The sequence below is a fragment of the Columba livia genome, chromosome 1, assembly GCF_036013475.1.
Source record: "Columba livia isolate bColLiv1 breed racing homer chromosome 1, bColLiv1.pat.W.v2, whole genome shotgun sequence".
Classification (NCBI taxonomy): Eukaryota; Metazoa; Chordata; class Aves; order Columbiformes; family Columbidae; genus Columba; species Columba livia.
Window position 1 is genome coordinate 51,372,413 of NC_088602.1, and position 23,122 is coordinate 51,395,534.

Sequence of the window (23,122 nt, forward strand, 5' to 3'; positions counted from 1 at the left end):
TTGCTGAGACACAGAGCTGGTCTGGATTTTATGTTGACATTGTTTCAGCATAAGACAGGAGTTTATGTTGCTTTCCAAACAATGGAAGACCAGAGGGCTTAGGATGTGCTTTGATAATGTCTCTTCTGCCTTCTCTGGCAAATACTACCCATACCTATGAAGGTCTACTGAAATGAAAGGAAATATTATATACCAGCTGAAGTCAATTTCATTGACTTTCTATGAATTCACACAGCAGAATATAGATATACTGAAAAAGTGCTGGGTGTAATAAAGAGCCTTCTTTACATGTAGAGCAGAATTCAAAGTAACTAGACCTTATACTCATTAAGATTTATGATAACTAATTAAAGAAGTAATTCAGTTTTCCCTATTGAAGTGTGACAGTATTTTCATTTTGGATTACTGTGGTGTTGACCTAATTTATTTGGGACCACTAGTCTAAAATTTGTGATGTGTGTCAAGTCCAGTAGCCATCAATGAATTATCTAGCAATTTTGGCAGGTATTTGGAGGGAAGGGAAAATTAAAATTCTTCAGTAGTGAAATAAATCTTCAGTGGATGTAATGGATTAAAAATATCCACCATAAAATGTAACAAAATAACTTCAAATCTCTCTTCCATCTGAATGTTTTCTCTTGATTTTTGAAGTTCTGTCCCAAAGTGTAATCAAGGAAATCATGTTACTGATTTACTGAAACCTGATGAACATAAGCTGTTATTCAGGGATAAAATACATGCTATTCCCTTTTTTAATAATCAATTTAGTATAAACTCATACAAATTTATGTTAAAAAAGCTGTAAGAACCATTTAAAGTTGTATCAGATTCATTTCAAGCATTTCACAGTTAATTCACTATAGCTTTCTGATATGGATACAGAAACTAAAATTCTGTTCAAATCAGATGGTAACATGAACACATTATGGCACAACTTTTACAATCGTCTTCCTTGCTCTTAATTAAAATATATATAGACAAGAAAATGAAGGCTTTATAATAAGCTTTAGGAAAAGCAAAAATTGTTGGAAAGACATTCAAATAATTATAGCATCTTCTTTGTGGTAAAATGCTTCAGCATCAGTGTTATAATGATCATTACATGAATGCATGATATATAGCTATTAGTATTGCATATGCAATGCTAGTATCAAACTATGTTTCGCCTATGACCTTGAACTCCTCTTTACATTATTTATGGAGTAAATAATGTGAAATAAGTTTAAAGCACAGCATGCTTAACAGCTTCAGTGTTAATGGCAAATAAGCATTGATGCAACTTGTAACATGCAATGAACTCTATAGTATGAAATGAGCAAAATAAAATCAGTAATAGTATGCATATTTAAAAAACATAGTCTGAGACAGTAGAGATCACTATGTTAAGATAATATAGTGAAACTTATTAGCATATGCATTTCTGAAATTAAGTTTCACATTTTCCAGGCTCCATAAAACAGTTTTCTCTCTTTTATAACTTGTTTATAGAGGTTACATTAAAATCACATTCTAAGAATATATTTTTATAACACATAATACCAAGTACTTCTAAGAGTAAAGCCATAAGAAAATTGGAGAAAAATTATTTAATTTAATCCTTTGAACTTAGCTCAGTTAATATCTGAGGGCATTAAAATAAATAAGTAGCAAGACAGAAGATATGTGTAGGGAGTATGCATGCATTTAAAAATATATATGCATTGAATACAGATATTAATGTTCTGGAGTGTATGTTACACCAGGAATTTAGGCATAACTTTTTTTACTCTTAAACATTTTCACCTCTCTCAAGCAAACACAGCAAACAAGCAAACACAGTCCTCCAATGATACAAGAGTAATCTTTGAAAAATAACTAGAGTTAAGATAAGAACAAATTATACTGCAGGGAAATATTTCACTACTTTTTTCTCAATGTGCTGTTGCCCTTTGGTTGTTGCTATAGAAATCCAGCAGACAAGGAGAATACCAGGGATTCATAGATGGGGAGTTCACTTAAGCTTATCAGTGCTCTGCCCATTTAGTCTTATCACAATTGCCTCCATGTCATTAAGTAAAAAGAGACAACAATGGGAGTGCTGTCACATGAAAGTTTAAGAACACATTGCTTTCCTTCATGCCCAGTGTCCAGACACAGAAGAATACTAATCAAACTCTTAAGTAGATTATATAGGTCACTGAACTTGAGTGATCTATGATATCCTTTTCTTCTTCCTCCAATTCTGTAAATCCCTACTGCTTTCTTAACAGCCACATGGCATAAACTATAGCTATCTCTGAAATCTATCAATTTTACTTGGTTCAAAGACCTGCTTTCTTCCTCTATCTCTCTCTCTTGTGTGCACTCTCCTATTTTTCTTCTTTTTCTTTTTCTTTTTTTTTTTTTTTCAAATTTTCCCTTACATGAAGAAATTTCCTAAATAAATCAGAAAAATTCAAGTTTCAGCTTAATTTGGTCCTTGAGATGTAGGAGGAGAAAAAAACTACATGAGGAAAATATATTTTATGTTTGTCTTGGAGAAAAAAGATTGCATAGAAAGCCATTTTTATTTTGATATGCAAAATTGCAGAGTATGCATATGTTTGCAGTGATCTTTCCTTGTTAGGATGTCAGTTTCTAGATACAGCAATTCTAGCAAAGTTATACAAGAAAACACTGAAATAAATACATTAGCTGTGAAAAACATATTCTTTTGACATCATGATAATACAGCACTCTTATTAGCCTCTGGCTGGATAATCCTTCACATTTACTTATATCTATAATATATTTATATGCATTTATATCACTCAATTCTATTTATATTAGCATAGTCATAGAGAAATACGTAAAGGTCAGTTGTGAAACTACACAACAGAAGCAACAAACATATTCCGTCTCTGACTTACACCTTCAAACCTGAGGCTTAATTCCATGTCTGTTGGTGTAATTTGAAAGAGATGTTAATTTTAATGGAAACAGTACTTTGCCTGTGAAACCAAGCATTTGTGATCTTAGGCAAAGGAGAAAACCTGATGCAAATCCATGGTCCCCATCTTTGATTTATCAATTGCCATTACCTATTTTGTTCTGGCTGTTTTGTGCATTGTAACACAGAGTTATTGCTTTGATGTTTCATATCAGCTCTATACTTACCTATGAACTTTACCATTCACAACACAACATTATAGTTTCTAAATTAAACTCAATTGCATTTGTAGAAGATCAGTGTCTGTAGTTTAAAAAATGAATCTTTTTCAGGAATCATCTTTCTTTCTTCTTTTATGATAATTAAAATTAAAACAAATATAATATTTTCTTACTTTCTAGAAGAATTACAGTGAATGGTCTAGTTATGAAGCAGCATAAGAATTTTAGTTTGTTTCCTTTGGTTTTGCCTTTACTTAGTTAATTTGTTTTCTTTTTTAGTTCTTTGACTGTAGACAACAGAATTTTATCTTCTTTACTTTCTTGAGCTGACAGCCTCACGATCATTTTATAAAACATTATATTTTACTCAAGGGACCATCCATTAAAAACATTTTACCCTATAAATCTGATTCATAGTTCACCTTTAACATCTATGCCATTCTGGTATCAGTTTGGTCACACTAGGTGGTGCTGGCACATACGATCTTTTTCACAAAGTATGATATTTTATGCTTAAACAGTAAGGGATTTTTCCTTTTTTGATGGAATTTCTCAATTTTTTTGGCTGAGGAAAATGTGTCAAGCATCAAGAATTTTAATAATTATGCTTCTTTCTTTGAAATACTTAGGTTTTCTTGCACAGTTTGATCCTGGAAAATATAAACTGACTGGAAACCTGGGTTCCAGTTGTAAGCAGTAGCAAAACAAGTGTGTTGTAAGTTACATGATGTCAGGGAAAGAAAACAAACAAACAAACAAAAATATATATGTGCTTAATATCAGTATACCTGGCAATCACAATCAAAAATGCATAGTAAATTAATAATTTCCATAGATCTTCATGTCTAATTTATAGTGTTTTCTACACTGGATCTGTCAAGTGGCATTATGTCAACCATTCAACATTAAATAAGAATAAATAATCTTTCTAATTTTTTTTTTCTTTCTTTCTTTTTAAAGTTAATGTATTATTTCTGTGATCAGTAGAAGAGCAGCAGCAGTCACAAGACCCTGGAGTATTTTTAAATTCTGTAAATTTTTCTGACACTGCCTAATGGCAGATGTTTAATTAAATCATATAAAAAAAAAAATAAAAGTTATGTACTGCATAAATAATCCCTCAGATATCATTCCAAAACCAGTCAATTACTAAATTTTGCCAAGCTAAATGTGTACCCGAGCCACCATGTTTATTATAGTCCTATATCATATAATCATAGTTAGTTATACACAAAAATACTTCTGTGTTTTTTCTTAAGCCAGTTAATCAGTTGATTGGTAATTTCATTAGGTATTACCTATTATATGGATAACAAAAAATAGTGAATAATCACTATTCACCTCCTCCCTTCATTCATTATTTAACTGTCTCTGCCAAAGTCTCCTGGACATAGCCCGTTTTGTGTAAGTTGAAATGCTTAGTACAGCTAACATCCCCATGCACCAAAGTAGGAAGTACTTTTGCTTGTAGAAATCTCTTCTTCCCTTAGCATCTTTTTTGGATTAAAACACAGGTCAAAAGAACTGCACATAACATTGAAAGAAATTGTGAACCATACTTTGAACAGGAATAAATAATCTTTCTAGTTTGTTTTTTTTTTCACTTTTTTCTTTTTTTTTTCTTTTTTAATTTTTTTTTTTTTAATATATAATTTGCCTCTCTGATGCTGAACATCAAGTTAAATTTTTCAGAGAACTGTCAACAGTAGCTTCAGAATCACTTTCATGAGAAGTGAGAGCTAACTTTCAGTCATTTTTTCCTCAGGCTGATTACCTTGCACTTATCAACACTGAATTTCATCTGCTGTTCCATCAGCTACTTGCATTGCATTTTCAAATGTTTCTGCAAGTCTATACTATCAGCTTCACATTTGTCCAACTGGGAAAATTGCAAGTTTTGTTTTCTTCTCCAGGTCATTTAAGAATAAGTTAAAAAAAGAACAACTAACACAGATTTTTGGATGAGACTGTCACATATATTTTTTATGCTTTTATTCTTGAATTTTTTTCCATGCTATTGGTTGTATCCAAGTGGATTTTGCCAAGTGCCTTGTTATGCTAAATCTCTCCCACAGCAGTGAAAAGTCTATGTTCCTGTCCAAGTAGGGAGAAAGAAGATGGGGAACAAACACAAGCTTCTATGATCAGTGGGAGAGCAGCAGCAGTAGTTACAAAACTCTGGAGCATTTTTAAATCATGTAAAATAGTGGGGGAGTTTTCTATATCATTTACAGGACCTGGAGGGCAAAGAAAGATAGGATTCATGAACACAGAAACTTCAAGGCTGGGAATATAGATAGGGTGGCATGGCGGTAATGTGTAGGCAAGGGCAGAAGAGAAATGTGACAAAATCCAGAGTGTTGGGGATTTGAGAGGGAGCCTATTGTGGTGGCAAAACTGAGATACTACTTGGAGCAGAAAAGAGTGGACACACTTGAAAGGTTATGAATGAAGTACTTGGGTGGTTTAGGATTTTGAGGACAGGGAGGCAAGATCAGCCATCCAGGACATTTCCTTTGGGAAGTGCTGTATTATGTAGGATTAGGAGATCTCAGCTCAGGAGAAGCAGGAATAAAAAAAGAGCTCTTGAGATGAGCCAGAGCAGCCTCAGAATCAATACCTTGTTGTGGGGTGTCAAAGGGATCTACCTCTCTGTACTCAGATTTTTTGACAGAAATGTTGCAGATGACACTGCTGGGAAACCACTGTGGATTACTAAACCTAACCTTTCTTCATTTCCTACCTTTCAACTGGTGTTTAATTTACAATAGGAGTTGTGTCTTATTTATACATCATTCATCAGCATACACTCTAAAGACTTCACAAATACTCATACATATCATTTATGAAAATGTCCTTAAATAGAGAATCTTTTATTTTTTCATCTCACAAATTAGTAAATGAGGACAACTAAATGTCTTGCTTGTGGTCACAAAGGAAGCGTACCAGTATCAGATTTACCAGGATGTTTTATTTCTCTGTTTTACACACCAAATAATGTAATTAAATCAAATGTATAGATCAGCAAAACAAAATAAAATGAAACTGAAAATAACTAAGTGAAAAACTGGTAAACCAACCCAGAAATGCTAATACAAACATATATGAAATTTAGAGGCAAGCTTATGTCAGAGAATCTCGATAGAAGGTAAGATTACTGACTGCACTAGGTGGGCTTACTGTCCTGTGCTTTAAGTAACAGTATTCTTGTTTAGAAAATGTAAATCTTTCATGAAACAAGCAGAAAATGCAAAGCTAACTTTTTGGGGTTTGATTTGGTTCAGAGACCCTTAGCTTTTCCACCAATATTTTACAAAAGCAGTCGTAGGGTTTACTTAAAGATAATATAGACCTAGTATTTTCTAATTTTTTACAGTACTGCAGTATTAACTTGTTTTATTAGCAACCTCCTTTAGAAAAATAAATAAAACTGTTTATCTTGCTTTTATTTCCTTTCCTGATAGGGGTAGACTGTAAGTGAATTACTGTTTTACCTTCCTTTTTCTTTCTCAGAAAATTCCTAGAAGCTTGGAGTTTGGGATCTACATTATAAAATTTAACACCAAGCTTTAAATAGCTGAAACTTAAGAAAATGTCCACAGAAGTTCAGACTCTGAAAACTTCAGAAGTTTCAGAAGACTGTGCTCTGTCAAAAAGGCAGATCTGCAACACTTGGGGATCAAAATCAACAGATGATGTAATAAAAGAGAGAGAATGAGAGTCTGAGCAAGAAAGATCACTTTTTGACAAATTATAAGCTTCTGAGTTTTCATGAACTAGCTAGATGGGGTTTTCATGTATTTTTACAGTAATTTGGTCTTGGAGATTAGACAGCTGGAGGGTGACTGACCCTGAGAGTAGTGTTGGCTGGCATTATTAATGAAGTGTCACAATCCTGCTGGGGAGTAACGTGCACTGTATCAGTGTCTATGCTTGTATATCACTGTGGCTGAAAGTGTCAAGGACCCCAAACCAAGGAAAAAAGATACGGCAAGGCTCCCTATTTGTATAAGGTGATAATTCATTCTGGCCAATTTCTCTGATGCTTTTAACTGGTGTAATCCAGTCAAATTAGTTTACATCAGCTGAGAATCTGAATATTTGGTTTTAAAAACTGAGTTGGAAAGAGTTCCCATTAATGTGAAGAACTTTGTAAATAAAATTTTAGAGAAATAATAAGCCTTAGTCCCACAAGCAACTCACTTGAGCTACACTTTCCTGCTTGAGAATATTTATTCTAAATGTATTTGTTTTTCATTTTACTGGCTGCACATCCTTTGATGGGCTTTTGGGGGGCAAAGATGGAAACTGAGGGTGGACTTAATTTGTATTCACCAGCAGTACTCAGTATACCATGGAATATGGAGCACCCACTGAGTGGAAAATTTTGCCAGAAACTATCTGATACTGTAGTCAGAGTAATTTGACATCTGTGGTTTAATATTTTTGTGAGTCATTTATTAGATGCATTTAAAAATATGTTTTACTTCTAATCCACCTTACTTGTGTCATTATCTGTTCTGTGCAATGCACTCATTAGAAAATTATCTAAAAAAGAAAAAACAAAACACCAGAGTTCAGCACTTCTCAGTTGGTTAAAAAGCAAGCGTGATGCATATTCTAAAACACTGCTGTCTGATTAGGTTGACTGTCTTAGTAATTTATTTGCAACTTTATTTGTGAAAGAGGCCACAATAAAAACCTCTGAAAGCCAGGGGAAGTGAGAGCCCACTAAGGGATTTCTGCTGTGACCTCTTTATCAATATTACAGACACATTGTTTTCCTAGAAATTAATTAGGATGAAAGCCAGAATGATTCAAAGCAAACAGGCAGATAAACCAAAGATTTTGCAATATATGAATGATATATAAAATATTTAAACATAAAAAAATAAATATAAGTAAAAATATTAAATACTTCATTCAGTTTCTAAAGTATGACTACCTATAGTCTTCTATTTCATATATTAATTATAAGTGTGTGAATTTGTCTGCTAGATAAACTATAAAATATATTAAAGTTTAACAAAACATGTATTTTTAAAACCTTTTCATTTTTTTCAGTTCTTCCTTTTATTACACATAGGCAATATGAACACATTACTAAAAGCTTCAGACTACCAAAATAGGCAACATTGCCATTTATTTAATCGCAACTTTCATTCTAAAGCTCATTTGCCTGAATCAGTTGGTTATACTTCACCTGTTGCCCCTGCCTTCACCACAGTCTTTATTTCTGCATTTAAACCTTCTTTAAACCTTGACACTGCATTACCTGCCCTTGACTTGATTTGGGGCTGCTGTGGCTGCCTACAGTTGGTGGGTGAAGCTGGTGTCCCCTGCCCTCATTCCTATGGCTTTGTGGCCCCAGCAGGGACAGGGCAGGTCTCTCTCAGTGGCCTGGGGTGGCCTTGGCCAGTTGGAGCCTGTAAGAGCCAGTTGGAGCCAGTAGAAGCCAGCTGGAGCCAGCTGGAGCTGGTTAGAGCCATCTGGAGCCACTTAGAGCCAGCTGGAGCTGGTTGGAGCCAGGTGGAGCCAGTGGGAGATGGTCAGAGCTGGTTCCCCACACCTGTGTTCAAATGACTGTCAACCATCTTTTGGGAGCTGCTACTGGTCAGACTGGCTTTATGGCATGACAGACTCCAGCCTGGTGGCTTGGTACATGCCTGATGCAAGCCACAGTGCCCTCTGAGTGCTCTGCTCCATGGTCTGGGCTGTGGGACAAGTCCTGTGGGACAAGCCCTACCCCACCTGACCCCCTAGGGAGCCCCCACAACTTCTGACAACCTGCCCCACTGTGACCACTGTACTTTTGCTGGTGGGGACAACACAGTGGTAGTGTCTTTGGGCAACCTCCTCACCCAACCCATTATGCTTAAGGAAGATGAAAGTGTTCACCTTGGGACCCACGAGGACACTGGAGAGGCAAGCACACCACCAGAGAAAGAGGTGAGATACTGGGGAGTTATTTACTGTATAACAGTTTGAAATGTATTAGTAATAAGACCTTTCTGTATTAATTAGGTAATTGAGACCATTAGGCTGCTAAAATATTAATTACACTAACAGCAGATTCTTCGCTTTGTGTATATGGTGTACATATGGAGAATATTTTGATGTAACAGCAGTTACATAAAATGACCTATGAAGATTGTGAGAAATATTTTGGTAAAAGTGGCTTCCAAAATTAGACTTTTACTACCCTTCCTTTGAACAAAGCCCTCTTTCCAGCGTTTCATTCCTCTTTTTGTGGAAATAGGGAATTCTGTTTGTTTTCCTGGGCAACAAAAGGAAGATGACAAAAACCTTCAAAGAACAAGAAAGTTTTTCAGAAGCTCATTTTAAGTGAATGTTGATAGAAAGATCAATACTTTATCACTGAAGAGAAATCTGATCCTTCAGATGCATGAGCAGTCATACTGAAATTGCTGATAGGAAAGCTGAGGCACAGGGAACAAATCAGTGAACCCTCTATATATAGAATAAAGTTACCAAGTTTGGGAAGACTGCAGAAATAATGGAGTCTACGAAAAAGAATAAGATTGGGCTGAGTTTTGCAACAATTGTATTTTAAAAAAAGAAGCTGTCTCCAGCACAGTTTGATAAAGCTGTTAGTATACTTCTAAAATATATACCATTCTCAGGCTAGGGGTGTGGTGATGTGTGGTGGACAATAAACTTGTGTCAGTCTTTCATTTAGTTGAGTAGCGGAATTTCATCCTGATGTTCCCAAGGGGAAAAAAAAAACAACCCACACATAGTTTTTTTCCTAGACTGTTCTGTTTTCTAATGTAAATCGTCAACTGCACTTCTACTGCAGTAAAATATACGAGAAAATCACACAAACAACAGTATTTTGTTTTCTTCATGAGCTTGCTTACCTGTTTTTCTCTTTTGCCATGGAAGACACTTTCTCAGTGAACAGAAGATTAGCACTTCCATTTATTTAAAAGAATGGGATACTATGTACATGGATAAAGGTTTTATAAATAGGTCCAGATTAATGTGTCATTCTCTTATCATTATCACAAATGACTCACAGTCCATGATTCACTGGATTAGGAAGTACAAAATTCATTAATTAAAGTTGTTTTACTTTACCTTCTCAAACCTTAGTGTTCTAGATGAATGTGAATAAACAGGGGCATGAACATTTGCAGTTAACATATGCATGGCATCAAAATTTGCCCAGAAGAATATTGCTGTTGCCTGAACCTCTTCCTCAGCACTTTCTGAAGAGCTAGACCTCACACAAAGGTTATATGTTCATTGTGTTTTACTGCAAATTATAAGCTTTAACATATTGTCCTGAAAATTCATCGTATAAGCTGATATAGCTACATTGCTGTTCATCAAGTAGCAATTGCATTCCATATATTTTTCTGCTAAAAAACAATATTCAGCCTCCCAAGATTTCTCATTTAAAGTTTAAAAAATTAGAAATACTTGTTACTAATTAGATAATTAGGTAGTAGATTAGAAACCTCTAAAGAGAAATGCACTTAAGCCTACAATGTATCTGTGTGAATTCATTTATGTGGTATAATTAGCATTATGTGTTACCTTCACAGTTTTGATTAAAATGTGTAATCTGAGGTACCGTTAAGTCTAATCCTCTGCATCTCACTGAATTCTTCATCTAACTACTTAGCACAAAGGTCGTAGTTCTCATTTTTTGCAATATCAACATATCATTTAAGAAGCATATCACTGATTATGTTGATAGATGTGATAGGACACCATAAAGATGAAATTTTTAATTTCCTAAAGGGTGAATACTGTTAGCAATTTAGCAAAGCAAAAATCTGTGATTCAGTACATTACATTTGTACAGTTGTGCCAATAAGAAATAATTGTGATAGTTACACAAAGAAAAAACCCCAGTCTGATGCCAGAATTGAAAGTATTTTTACATGTCATTTATGAAGAATTTAAGAAGCTAATTAATCGGTTCTGGAGTATGTATAGCTGAAATATTGCTTATTAATATCTTCATTAATTAACAGTAAAGTACACAGATGCTACCAAGGACAATGTCAAATGAGAAGACAGTTTTATGTTTTTAAATAGATGAAAACACCCTAATTTGATTAGAGCAAACCTGAAAATGAGTATGAAAAAAAAAACCCTGAGTCCAGTCTTATATTTCTTTCCTCCTCCTGGTCTTCCATAAGTCCTATGTATCTCACATTTTTCTTAATCTCAGCCTTTCTTATGATTCTTAGGCTTCTGGACATTGTGATCTCTTATCAGTTACCTCCACTAGTCTACTTTCTCCTATCTTGTGTTTCACTACACTTTCCATCTACCCATTTATGTACATATGCAGTGTACAACTCATTTCTGTGGAGCCCTTTGTTTTCTCTCCAAAAGTAGTAAACGAAGGTTCATTCTTAAATGAACAGATTCATATTCACACAGAAATAATAAAAAGAAGTTACCTCCATTAGGAACACATGCTGGTGAGTTAAAAAATAGCATTTTTCCTCCCTAAGCCTTATTAAAGTTTACTTATATCATGAATTTTGTTTGCCCAGCAATCATTTACACAGTGATCAGGTTCTTTTCTGGAGGAAATAAAGTGTTTCCTCAGAGTAGACCTAAGAAGTCAATTACAGTTTAGGAGTTAAACACCTAAATATTTTCTGGAGATTTTTAGCTTGAAATGTGGAAGACATATTAAACTGTTACTGATTTCAGCAGGAGTTGAGTCTCCTAAATAGAAGTTAGGCACCCAGTCATCTTTGTAGTAATGGTCCCAAGGGCTATTATCTAATAAATAAATGTTTATGCCTGTTATTTTAATAATGGCAATAATGTTTAAAATTTTATGCTTTTAATTAGGAAAGCTTGAAAAATTGACTAATTCCCCTATCCCAACAAAAGGAGACATAATAAAATTATAGGAAGCTGGAAGCTAGAAACATCTTGAGATGGGTTTAATTTATCAGGGAGGGACAGTTTGAGAGCAGCATTTGGAACTCATCTGCAGAGGCAGAGAAAACAGGCTAATAAGGACTGAGCTTTTGTAAGTTTGTGAATATGGCCACTAGAGTCAATGACTGTCCATGTATTTTACATGTAACTAAACTCTCAGGTAAACAAATGCTAGAGAAATATCCCAGTTATAGAGCTCGTCTGCAATATGTGATGTAAAGCAAACAAGTCGAAGCTTACTAATGAAAATAAGCTGTTCCAGCTTGGATATGTTAAAAATTCCCATTGTGTAATAGCAGCTCCTATTTCTGGGATGGGGACATCAAACAACACAGAGAGAGAATGTTTGTTTTCTATATGTTTTATATAGGCATTGTTTGCTTCCCTGCCCCTAGATACCCATCTATCTCAACAGCTACTGTTTGCCTGGATTTAGTATTCCCCCTTAATCTACAAGGAGGTAGGAAAGGCTGAACCAAAGTAACATTTTGAAAGGAATTCCTGTTGGATTACTTCCATTTTTATTTTACTTATGTTGTCTGGTGTCCTGAAAGGGTGAGATATTTGGGAGACTTCTCTTTTTTCTTAAAGAGATGCTGAGGATATTCAGTGCTGTTTAATACAGATTCTTACTGGTTGTCCAATGATTGCACACTGAAGATTATATATATAAATTTAAATTATGAATGTTTTCTGAACTCTGTTCTTTTTGTCATTGACTGAAGCTGTTTCAGTTCTTCTTGGCAATTGCCTGGATGATGTTGTTTAAATGTGGTTTTCTTCCTACCCCTGTATCCACACTTTGTTCATCCTGGCTGTCATCTGTGCTTTTCTGTGCAGCAGCACCTCTTTCATCATTTCATTTACAAAAAAAAAAAAAAAAAAAAATTAAACTATTCCAGGAAGTGGGAGAGTAAACGCAATTGAATGAATATTTAGGAGGCCTGGATGTGCATGAATTGGCCCTCAGTACATAGTTTGGCCCTATGCCTTTAGTCTTTAAGGCAAATTAAATCCTGAATGGCATTTATCCAGGAAGCATGCTTGCTGGAATCTGGATCCCAAATATTAAACATAGGCTGAGATTCTGAAGTGATTTTTCCATTCATAAATAATTTTAAGAGGTGTAACTATTCTTTTCAATAAACACCTAAGGTTACAGTGCTCTCCTAGACCAGAGATTTATAATGCTGGGCTGAAGCTGAACTAAAAATTGATGATGTTGACCTGTGAGGAATTAGGTACTATGTTCATCTCTGGCTGTTGACTGTATTAGGCTTCTGCAGTTACAACACAAACAAGGTTAATAGTCAAAAAATACTAAGCAAAATATGGTTTGTAATTCAGTTTGCAACTTTAAGCCATCTTAAGGTACTTAGCACAGGATTTTTAAGCAGTACATAGAGGTTTAAAGGTTATTTTTCTTGGAGAAGAAAGAATCTAGAGCTTTTATGAAAGTTACTATACTAGACTTGCACTAAGATCATTTTCCCTTGGAGCTGAAGGTACCTGCTTAAGGGCTCAAAACATTTTATGTCTTTCATGAGCTTGAGTGGTGAACAAATCCTGATTTTATTTGAGTTTTCTCTATTGAATGTGTGACCTTTTCAATATGAAGGAGTTGGTTGTCCTACACCTGAGTTGAAGCCATTTTCAGAAAATTCCTGTAATGTTTTGACTGTATAATAATTCTGAGTGTTTATATAGGTATAACTCATAGGCAGGAACTCTGGACCAGAAAAAAAAGTCACGAGTAACTCAGGACATATTAAATATCAGAAAATAAAAATTTGTTAGCTAATTTCATTCAGTGAGTACATTTGTAAACAGTAGACTAAAGGTTAAATTACCATATAATTTCTTGGGTAAGCAAAGAAATATTCTCTAATATCACTGACTAGTTTATAAATGTAGCTTATTTTTATCTGAAACTAAAATACTCAGATACAGAAATGGAGAAACAAATATATATTTTAAAATCTACAAGCCTAGCCTCCCAAAAGAAGCAATGAAAAAAAGTTTTCTTTTTTTTTTCCTTTAAAACTTAATACCTATAAATGTAATTAAACAGAATAAGAAAAGCCTTCTAATACTTCTCAAAATAATAGTGTCTTCCACCAAATGTACAAGCAAAATGGTGATTTGTCTTGTCTGCCATATCAAGCTGGGATTATAGGTTCAGTAAAGTTTAGGATAATCATTAAAAATCTGTTCTTTGCCCCACTGTTGTTAGTGAGATTGAGCTGTAGCAGAATAATGGGAATAGTTCACAATCTCTGAACTGATACAAGAATAGGGTGTGGCCAAAGGTGACAGGATCAAAAACTTGGACTTGAGGGAAGAAGAGAATGTGAAACATCCTTTTTGTGATCAGTCAGCAGTTACACCAGCTCAATACGAAGCCCACTGCACCCTGAATGAAGGTGTTTAATGCAAAAGTAAGTGGAAGGAGAGTGTCTGCTCCTTTAAGGGTACCTGTCAAAGAAGCCATAAACAAGGACATACAGAGACAAACCTGACCAACATATGACAACGGAGTTGTGAAGAGAACAAACCTGGTCAGTGGCATGGGTTGGTAAGGACATGTACCATGTAAGAATGTTTATTTTTTCAGCTGGGAGGTTAATGAAAGGGAGAGAGATACACAGAGACATAAAGCCTGGCCAGCTAGCATTAACACACAATAAGCAGAAATAGGCCAGTCAGTCACACCAATTGATGGGCTGTCAAGAAACTGCAGGAAAACTGGGATTTTGCAGCTGAAAAGGATGCAGACCTGGGGGGCCTGCATGTTGGAGGGGGTTGGTGGAATTGTGCCAGCTGATGAGGGAATGTGGAGGGGAAGGAACAGAGAGAGGGTTGGTAGGAAGGAGTATAAAAGTGATCACTTGTGTGTAAATCAGGGGTGGTCAGTCAGTACACTTGTCTGGCTGAGTCCTATGCCTGATCACTGCAGTCTGTCCTGTCTTATATCTTATTATTATTTTTTTTCTTAACTCTCTCTGTGTAATCTTACACACTATCCCACGTGTATGTGCTGCAAGGACTCAGTGCCAGCTGCTGGTGAGACCTGTATGTGTATGAGTCAAATTCGGCGTCAGCTACGAGAGTTAGACCAGGGGTGTGGGCTCACTCCCCTGACCTATGGCATTGGCTACTGGAGCAAGTGGGGTCTCAGCATCAGCTACTGGAATGAGTGAGAGTCTTTAACCCTCAACCACAGGGGTGGGAATGGTGTGTCCCCCCAAAACCAGGTACCAGGAGGACCAGAGTGAATGAGATGAGGGGCTCAGCACTGCTGACTGGAACTCTGTATCATAGACCTAGAGTATGGTCTGAAAAATCCCATCCTGAGAGTTTTCCTTTTTAATTGTGTCATATAAATATGGATGTAGAAGATTCAAACCCATATGTGGAATATGGATATGGCCAGTGCTGCTCTGGAGAGGACTGTCACTAAGTACTGTGGACAGACAGCTGCACTTGGCCTCAAAATCATGCAACTTTTTCTGGTTGTTTTTTGTTGGTTTTTTTTTGTTTGTTTGTTTGTTTTGTTTTGTGTGTGTGTGGTTTTTTTGTTTGTTTGTTTGTGTTTGTTTGTTTGTTTGTTTTTGGTGGTTTTTTTTTTTGTTTTGCTTTTTATTTAGTGGTATGGATACAGGACAATTTGTGATCATTGGTTTTAACCAGTATAAGAACAATTTGCCTACCCAATACAAAACCATTCATTTATTTTTTTTCTTTACAGTTCTGTGTGATCGAGATAACATGCAGATTCTCATTTTTCTGGCCCTCCCAGTTCAAAGAAGTAGGATGTACAGCAAGTCACATTCATGTTTCTAAGGTGGAATATGTTAAAAAATACCTATGAAATACTTAGAAAAAACTGAAGGCAGTAAATTATTTCAAATGGCATATGTCCACATGTAGGTAGGAATTAAAGGGTAAAGAGTATCTATTCTGGAAAATAAAGATTTTGATGGAATCCACTCTCTTTATTTGAAGTTACAGTACTTTGGTAAATACTAACAAAGGCTTTTGAGGACTTGAGAAAATACCTCTCAGTTTCCATAGCACAGCTTCTCCCTTCTCATTACTACACTTACCGAGCAATAATATTGGCTCATCTTGATATTAATGTTTGACTTTTTTGTCCATGTGTTAATGAAAAAAGTAGCTTAAAATGATTTAAAATTTCTGCTGATCTATTTAGGAAATTATAACCTGGGCAACAAGCTACCTGGACTCCCCTGGGCAATAAGATGGCTGGACTTATAAACATAGCTTTAAACGAGATTTAGTGGGGTAGGGGCTGGTGTTGTAAGCATTGGAGCCAGGGGCTGCTTAGGCATTAAAAAGCAACAGGGAAACACCTGTGATTTGCCTCAAGGGAATAGGGGTGAGCTCCTGTAAAAAGGGGATGCAGCCACCAGCCAATGCATACAGCATGGCAACCAAAAAAAGGAGCTGGTAGCTGCTGGCCAAATACAAGCTTGAAGTCTAAGTGTTCCAGGGAAACATTTGGCGCAACCAAGTGCACAAATCTTATCGGAAAGTGTCTGTTTGTGGGGAGAAGATAGGCTCAGCCCATTGACTGATCCAGAAGCCTACTATGCTGTTTCCTGGACTTCTCAGTGATAGTGTCTTCCCTAACTTTCTCGTATTGATAGGGTATTTTGTACCATTTTCTACATTTAGGTGGAGCTTGAGGGACTCTAGTTGTACATGCCTTTGTTATTGCCTGATGTAAAATTTTCTTGCTTTGATTTTTAATGTATAAACTTAAGGGATCATGCTCGAGAGGGAACAGAGGCATGATGGAGGCGGGTATCTTTTTAGGATGGAGGTAAGTTTTGGTATTATAATGTGAATATAAATGAGCAAAGCTCACCCACAGGACAAATTTTGACACACCTGCTAGCTCAGCAAGTAGCATTTGGATGGAAGGGAACATTTATCTCTTTAATTGACAGCAATTCTGTGCGCTGTACCATCTGGTTCCTGTACCTGCCTTGTACACAGAGCCTGACTGTAGTATCTCCACACTGTTTCACCTCCCTGTAGTCTTTAGGGCAGGGGTGTCAAATTCATTTTCACTGGGGCCACATCAGCTTCACAGTTGCCTTCAAAGGGCCGAATGTAATTTTAGGACTGTAGGAGCAATCACATTTATACAGTCCTAAAATTACATTCGGCCCTTTGAAGGCAACTGTGAGGCTGATGTGGTCCCCTGTGAAGATGAGTTTGACAGCCTTGCCTTAGGGCCAGCACACTGAGCTCCCCCCATGAACTACCATCCAAGAATACAGGCCATGTTGGTAGGGGAGGGGAACATTGCAAAACAGATTCCTTACTCGCTGAGCAGCCTTATATGCTGAAGATATGGATATAACTTTATTCTCAATTAGTGTGTGCTCAATAATTAGTTGTAATAATTTCCCCACTCAGTAATTATTTCACACAGGTACATAGAACAACAAAGGAAGATGAAAGAAACCATACCCACCATGGTGAGCGAAACAGGAGACTTGGCTACACTGACATGGAAAAGGCTGAAGTACTCAACAACTTTTTTGCCTCAGTCTTCACCGGTAAGCGGCATCTCTAGCCAATGTCACTCAGTTCACAGAACACACAGGTAGGGACTTGGAGAATGAAGTACTGCCCACAGCAGGAGAAGACTAGGTTTGAGATCATCTAAGCAACATAGTTGTGCTCAAGTCTATGGGACCTGAAGAGGTGCATCTGAGGGTCCTCAGAGAATTGGCAGGTGAAGGTGCTAAGCCACTACCAATCATATTTGAGAAGTCATGGCAGACTGATAAAGCTCCCAGTGACTGGAAAAGGGGAAAAAAATTACCCATTTTTTAAAAAGGAAAACAGGGAAAACTTGGGGAACAACAGGCCAGCCAGTCTCACCTCTGTGGCTGGCAAGAACATGGAGCAGATCCTCCTGGAAATTATGCTAAGGCACATGAAAAACAGAGAGGTGACTTATGACAGCCAACATGGCTTCACTGAAAGCAATTTTTTCTTTTGTTGTTACCATTGTTACAGAAAACCAGTATGAAATTACCCATTGTTCAGGTTCTTAGATTAGTATTTTGCTTTTTATCTCAATTCCTTAAAAGAAGCAACTATTTCCAAATTTGTGAGCAACAGGATACCTGGGGAATTACAGATCTAGGTGCTTCATCTCAGTGTTAGCATGAAACTGATTTTAGAGTGTAACTGAAGTGAGATTAGAGAAATATCTGATTCAATATCACATGTTGTAAGCATAAATTTGTGCAAGTGAAAATTATGCTTTTTTAATTTTAGAGGTTATTGAATAATTGATAAACAATAGATGAATGTCACCCTAATTGATGTAATTTATCTCTTAATTTTTTTTCTGATAAGGTGGTACATAAAAGTTCATTAGAATCAAAAAACAGCTAGAACATAAAAGACTAACTCTTTTCACAGATTTTTAAACTGGCTAATCAGTAGGAAAGGATTCATAATAGACTGTTCCTCAGGGTTATAAGGTGCAGAGCCATACCTGCCAACTTGCATATTTGCTCTAATATTCCTTTGCAGTATAACTTACAGAATCCATTTAGTGTATATTTTAATTTCTCTATTTCTTGGTAAATCCACATTATATTTCTGCCACATAATCTTTATGTAGTAAATAGTTATAATTTGTATTAGTGCAGAGCAATAGCCTCCAAGCTTACAGATGGCCATAACAGATCATGCTGGAGCCTTTGCTGATTTGAAGTGGCCCTGGAAATAACTTCACAGGTGAAAGAGGAAAGGCTCAGCTGCTAACATTCTACTTATGCAACCTTCATCAGACCTGAGTAACCCTGAGTTTCCATGGGTGAAAAGCTTGCAAAATATTCAGTAAACTGTTTTCTGGTGGACTTTTCAGTTATTCAGAAATGTTGTTAGTGTTTTATGTAGTAGTGTTGCTAGTGTCAGCTCATGACCGCCTCAATTTCATTTAACAGACTCTATAGGAGGTAACAGATGGCTTCCAAAAGGTTTACCACTCCACAATATTTATCCACTTGTTATTGCCAGGTTTCTTTAACAGTTTATTGCCAAATATTCACTTGTAAATAACCAAGACTTGGACTAGTGCTTCCAAACCTAAACCCTCCCAATGACTGACAAAAAAAAAGATGACATTATGCTTTTTTGAAACCAGTTTTGCTCTATGCTCCAATTCTTCCTGTGTTTTTTATTTGCAGCAGGTTGTGTTCTTAAAATGCTAGCATATGTAATAAATGCCTTCTTATTGCCTTGTGCTAGATTATTTGGATTACATGGATAAAATAGGTGTTACTACTTTTGCATTTGAAAATGATCCACAAATATGTATTCTGTCTGTTAAAAAAATAGCCTATGATTATCTTGAATATTAACAGCTTGATTTTACAACCAGGGAGTCTGTGGAGGGTATTAGTCATTAAGACACCTGTTACTGAGCATAAAGAAAATAAAAATTATTCATAGTAAATCAGAGAGGTTATGCTTGAAAATTCCCATTGTTTAAAAATATTGCATCTGTATCTCTACAGTCAGGATATTTGATGCCGAACAGGAAAATAAGCTATTCAGTTGTTACAGCATTTCCCATCTCTCAAGTGATAAACAAAAATAGATTCCTTGTATGTTCAAACCCCCTAAAACTTCAAAGATAAGTCATGCATAATGTTTACTGTGATGAGGTGCATATGTGCCTTTTTTTTCTTTAATTTGTTCTATAGATTGGAACCTATTTCTATTACATTTTAGGAATACATAATGAAATTACTAAAAGGTTGCAGTTTACTGAACTACAGAAAGAAAAGGGGAGTGAATCACAACAGTTAAGCTGCTTTCCTACACTGAATCATGCTGTTAAGGAATTTTCATTGAATCTAGGGACATATTATCCTCATGGATTTCTGACTCACCTTAGCAACCACATTAAAAAAATTAATAAAAGCAATTTCATTTTAATTTTCTGTTAAAATATAACATACCTAAAGGCAGAGAAATAAAGATATGACAATACATTTGTTTTCATGCTTTGTTTACAATCAATGTATAATTCATAACTTCATTAAGGGTTATTTACGACTTTGACAGAACTGATCAACTGGGATGTTCTGACTTTTTTTGAACTGAAATTGAAGGAAAAAAATCAAAATCATGGTGTGAATACATTTGAAAATATTGAATTCCCTCTCCATGTGCTTTAATAGTTATATAGTTGACATCTGAAAATTTCACTATGGAGAACTGAATGGAAATATTAAATATTAAATTGAATTTATAAGAAAATACATAAGACAGGCTAACTCTGAGTAAGCATGTTTTGAGTGGGGTTTTTTCTCAAAAAAACAATTGGAATCACAAGTTACTGTTGTTAGAATTAATATTTTAAAGCTCATATATCAAATAATTATAAATATCTTTAGGTTTGTTTTTTGTTGTTGTTTTCTTTGTTTTGTTTTGCAAAACATTTATTTCAGCAAAACTGTGTTTTATTCTGGAAAAAATATTTCATAAATTATTTACAGGTCTTCTACTTATGGGTTACTAATAACATAATGCTGAGAAGGATTATGTAATAGGACATCGCCTCTTCAAGGAACGTAAAATAATAGGATGGGTTTTATTGTAAGTTTTTTTAGATTTTACACATACCCATTGTATTCATTTATATATATATATATTTTTTTTTTTTAGATAATGAATGGAGTCTCTTGCTTTTGAATACTCAAAGCAACCGTGGTGATGTACGTATAACTAAGCTTAAGAGGTTCACGGAGTGTCTACTTAAAAGGCTGTGAAAGGAAATATATCTTGCATACAAAATGAAGGATTTAGTTTGAGTTCAACTGAGATCTTAACAGTCTAATTAATAAATTTGTCCAGGTTTAATTAGTAGAGGGGAAAAAAAAAAAAGAAAATAAAAGAAAAATGCATTTCAGAAAATTTAATAATCCTAAAGTTTAAATTATTAGACACACACTTTTTTTTGTATCTACCATTTCCTCTGGTGTTATGCTCACACTCTCGCTGCCCCTAAGAGTCCTCTGGTCCTGAATTTGCTATATTGTTCTATATGTGATGTATATTTGGTGCTTTGTCTGTTTTACTTTTTTTTGATGGATTGTTTGTAGTCCTGGGATCTCCTGTGCCCTTTGTATTATTGTCCCATCCCAGTAATCCTCTATCCTGCATTCTGGGCCCCACTTTCAAGGCCCTTTCTATCATGTCAGACCTATTTTCATCTAAAATAAAATTTTGTATTCACAGTGAACACTTCTGTCCACTCAAATTACCAACTTGTTACTACTACCTGTACAAAAATTGTGGTTATGCCACACAATTATACAAAGTTAAGCGAAACCAATGAGAACTGCTTGCTCATGAGAAAATTGCTGTTACAGCTAAACAAGCTAAAAGAAAGCTCCAGGCAAGCCAAGAGGAGTTCAGACACACACAGCCTGTCGAGCCTCAGTCCAGTTGGTGCAAAGCCTCTGGCCAGTAGCTAGCAATGGCGATGCTGCATCTACCAGCCGAAGTGGTTCCAAAGCAAGGTAATGCTGTCTGGGTTGCGTACTCTCTGCTTAAAGGCAAGCTTTTGTTAGAAGAGGTTGGCTTGATTCTGGGATTCCTCATGGTGCCAAGTGGTACCCTCATGGCAGAATACATTGCTGTGTTGTTTAAGGGTGATTTTTCAGCTCAAATTATAGAAAAGAAAATGTGAAGGTTCTGTTGAAGACAACAAGTCATCCTTTTTTTTTTTTTTTTTTAGTTCAAAATTCAGTGTGCATGTTGCTTTGTGGCATGATCATGAGGAAGTAGAATTTAAAGAGCTACTTAGGCAAAGTAGTGTTAGAGGACAAAGGAGGATGAAGGTGGTTCATTTTCCTCCCCTTTTGAGTGCACTCCATGGACTCCTGACAAATGTATCAAGTTTCATCTTAAAAGAGTTATTTTGTGAAGAGTTAGTTAGCCAGGAAGTCAGGAAGTAAATTATTGTTCCATTAATGTGGATGGTTAGGGGATGCATGCCCAAGCTTGTTTAAATGTGTAGATGTATCCATTGGTTTAAATATAAGACCATGTATCCTCACTTTGAAAAGAAGAGCTCTGGAGGTATATATTGAACACTGAGTTCCTCTCTCTCCCTTTTAACACCTTTCATAGACAACTCCTGCCAGACATTTTACATATTTACTCTAACAAATGTGACAGTATCAAAATTACCCATACATTCCTATCTAGAGGTCCATAAATAATTTCAGTTATTGATTTCAATGGTGCACCTGTTCCAAGTTATTGCAATTCCATTAATGATTCGTTAATGTGCTTAGATTTCCTGCTGATGCTAGCTGAATGAATGAAGGATATTTCCTGTAATGTTACAAAATAATCAGAAAAACAGAAAGAAAATGTGTGTACATTTCTTTCCATTTTAATGAATGTAGTGCTTGTTAAATACATTGCATTAGCAAAGCTAGAAAGGACTCTATCAAATGTGTAGCTGTAAGTGCATAAACTTTTATTATTTTATGAATTTTAATAGTAGTAAGACAATCTGCTTACAAGGAATGACATTGGATAGCACTCTGGAAGAAGGGCTGTTTGGTTAGAATTGCTTGATTAGGGGCATTTGGAAGAGCACAGAGGCTTAGTGATTAAAATATATAAATATATATATGCACACACACTTTCCTGGGATGTATATCTTGAAGGATTTGAAAGACAAAAATATCTTGGTAGTTAAAGAAAATAGTGCAGGAAACGCTAGGAAAAACTAACCTAAGAGAACACTAAGATTACTTTTGCAGAGTGCAATGGCAAATCCTTGTATCCTAATTTCCCAGTCACCCAGATTTTAAAGGACTTCCTGTAATGAATCATGTTTACCACCTCCCCTTCATCTTCTGTAGGTACATAATTATGCACTTTCAGCTGAGAACAGGAGAGCATATACAGGTCTAGTTGTGCAATGAGTACTATGAGCCACTAGGAAAACAATGCTTCTCCCTGCTATCTCTGCTCA

At 35.7% G+C, this 23,122-nt stretch overlaps 2 long non-coding RNA genes across 3 annotated transcripts in view; one reads left to right on the forward strand and one right to left on the reverse strand.

The window, feature by feature from the left end:
• Positions 1 to 23,122, reverse strand: part of LOC110361215 (uncharacterized) — a 122,155-nt gene that overhangs the window by 40,797 nt on the left and 58,236 nt on the right. The window lies entirely within an intron of this gene.
• On the forward strand, positions 8,618 to 21,980 carry LOC135579046 (uncharacterized). Its single transcript, XR_010471332.1, has 3 exons — positions 8,618 to 9,078; positions 17,531 to 17,657; positions 20,625 to 21,980. It is a non-coding gene; the product is annotated as an uncharacterized LOC135579046 (long non-coding RNA).